The sequence below is a fragment of the Phodopus roborovskii genome, unplaced genomic scaffold (assembly GCF_943737965.1).
Source record: "Phodopus roborovskii unplaced genomic scaffold, PHOROB, whole genome shotgun sequence".
NCBI classification, from domain to species: Eukaryota; Metazoa; Chordata; class Mammalia; order Rodentia; family Cricetidae; genus Phodopus; species Phodopus roborovskii.
This window is the reverse complement of record NW_026126480.1, coordinates 59,842,117-59,845,319: the sequence shown is the minus strand read 5'-3', so window position 1 is coordinate 59,845,319 and position 3,203 is coordinate 59,842,117.

Below are 3,203 nucleotides of genomic sequence, written 5' to 3'. Positions count from 1 at the left end.
GGCTCATCAAGGATATTTTAAATACACTTTTTAATTTTTAGACATTCTAAAAAAAAAAGAATCACAGTTAACAATATTTAGTCCATTAACATTTAGTAAGATTTAAGAAAATATTGAAAATATTGAAAATATTGTCTATAAATATTTGTTTTCATTTAAATGGACTTGGTTATATAACATAAACAAATAAAAAATAAATAAATAATATCTATTTAAAGCATTAATAGCTCATTGAAGTATTTTTGACTCCCCCTCCCAGACCTTAGGGTTGACTTTGAAGCCCTGTTTCTAGCCCTTCTGTCGTATGTTTCTGTCTGAGGGTAGTGGACAGGCTTCCCAGAGCTGCCTGATGGTCACTGAGCCTGGTTTCCATGGGAGAGCCCTGCAAACTAAGTTTTTCCAAGAGACTTTCACGTCCTGGTTATTAACAAAGAAAAAAAGGAAAACAATGTAATAATTGATATGATTTTGTGAAAGTATTTTTCTTGAGATAATCTAACATTTAAAACATTATATTAAATAACACACGTGGGAAGGTGAAAACAGAGAAATAACTTGTAAATTGGTGATTGTTCTCTGTCCCACCAACTGGGGGGGGGTTGACTTTCCAATGCATAGCTTAAAAATCTGACTTATTAAACCATTTGTATCTAATATGTACAGTGTAAACTTGACTTAAAATACCACAGTGCTATTTTTTTCTTTTTTAGGGAGAAATCTCTCAATGCCTTTTGAAGAATGTAAGATGATGGGGATGTAAACTTGTATAATTGCTCCTGTGAAGACAGACTGTAAAGAAGGTATTTGTAATCTTTTATCACTTGGGGTTGCTTTTTCTCAGAATTCATCAGAACTTTGAATCTCTCTTTTTTAAAACAGGCTGTTTTTACTGAAAGGGTTTTTCTTCTCTAGAAACCCAACTCTACATAGAAAAAGAAAAAAAGGAAAACACACACACACACACAGACACAAAGACAGAAAAACACTATAAAGAGTTTTAAAAGAAGGCAGCATTCATCTTATGTCTTTTGTTTAAGTTTTTTAAGTTAAGAGAAGCTGGTGACATACACTTTTTTGTGCAAAAATAAATGAATGACAATAGATTTAAAAATTTTATTATGTTCTTCTATGTGAAAAGTCTGTATAATATTTCCCATGAATATGCATTATTTTACTTGTGCTTTTTTTTTACAGAATTAATCTGAAATGTACAAAGCCTGGATTTCCTATAGAGTGTAAAGTTACTTTAATTTTAATTTTTAATTTTGGAAATTCTGCAGAAATTAGAAGTGGGGAGTTGTGAGGGGAGCAGGGAGGGCTTGATGGTATACCTGTATGTGTATTTCAGAGCCTTTTAAATATAAAAGCTGTACATTTCTGGGAAGTTCTGCTTTTATGTTTGTTTGTTTGTTTGTTTGTTTCCTTTTTCCTTCAAGCATTTTTTGCAGTAAGCTTCTTATGTATATACCAGGTAATTAGAAAGAATGCAAAAATATGTGATGTTCGTTCAAGAACTACAGCTCAGTGCTGGTTCAATACACTAAAGACTGTGATAAAAAGAAACAATGATAAAGGCCTCCATTTTAAATGTCATTCATATATACCTTGTGGGTAAGAGCTTTTACACACTTTTTTAGAGAAATAAATTGTTGAATTACTGAAAAAGAAAGTAAATATTCTGTCATTTCCAGGAAACTTGAGGCGGGGAAAACAACTTAAACAGTTGCTTGGAGCCACAGGACTAGCAACTAAAAGCTTTGAGTGCTAGATAGAAGATCTCAGAGATGGGTGTCTACTCTTTAGATGATTGTTGCTGGCACATGTTCAGGAAAATTTGTTTGAACTAAGCTAATAGGAATGCAAACACAACATTCATCTTCTCTACTGAAGAAAGGGTCTTTCTATAACCTAAGATCTCTCCCTCTCTCTCTCTGCCCACCTCTCTCCTCCCCTTTCCTCAGCCACCCAGTCTTGCTTCTCATCCTATTCCTCAGTCCCCCTCTCCTTCTTCCCCTCTCCTATGTAATAGACATTTGAGTGCTGTTATTGCCTCCTCTCCCTACAGTGCTTTGCCTTCCAGCACTTAAACTTCCATAAAGAAGAGATTTATTAAATATAAACATTAGAATGAAGGAACAAATCTCAGCCAACAATGCTGATTTCTCTTTCCTGGTGTGGGAAGTAACAGTAAAAAAAAATCATTGAAAAATACACAAAACTAGTCTTTTTAAAAAGTCACATTTATTTATTTGTGAATGTACATGTCACAGAATAGCTATAGTGGTCAGAGGACAACTTGATGGAATTGGTTCTCTCTTTCCACAATGTGGGTTCTAGAAATCAAAGTTAGGTTGCCAGGCTTGGCTGCCAGCAGCTGTACTTGCTGATCTCAGTTTCTTTCCTAACAATTTTACTACTGCACCACACACATTGTGCATCTGTGTGTGAATGTGTAGTAGTTTTTACATACTAACAATATAACACCTAGGGAGTGACCTGGGGGAGAATGGTTTTGAATAGAACTTTTTAGATGAGAAGGTACTTCTTCAGCCAATAAAAGAAAAACTACAGAAATCCAGAGGAGGTGTGTGTGAGTGTGTGAGTGAGTGTGTGTGTGTGTGTGTGTGTGTGTGTGTGTGTGTGTGTGTGTGTGTGTGTGTGTGTAGTGGGGCAGGGCACAAAACAAGCCTACTGGCTAATGGGCACGGATCAAAAGCCAGCAAAGCAAAACAGAAAAGAATACAATTCAGCTAAATGTATTAGAGAGGTGTTCTCAACCTGTGGATTGTGACTCATTTTGGAGTTGAGTGACACTTTCACAGGGGTCGCTTAAGACCATCAGGAAACTCAGATATATACATTATGATTCATAACAGTAGCAAAAATATAGTTTTGAAGTAGCAACAAAAATAATTTTACAGTTGTGGATCTCCACAACATGAGGTACTGTATTAAAGAGTCACAGTGTTAAGATTAAGGGCCACTGTGTTAGAGGGATCCTGAGAAAGTGGGCCCTGTAACAGAATTGGAACAGGAGAATGTTACCTTTTGCATGAAGAGGAAACAGAATTGCATGCATGAACATTGTGAAGACAGAGAAACAGTATGTGCAGTTCATGATGTACCCCTGCTTTCTAGAACCCCCTCCCCCACCTAATGACTACTTATTACTTCTCTCTGTTCACTCAGCCATTTCTCCATGT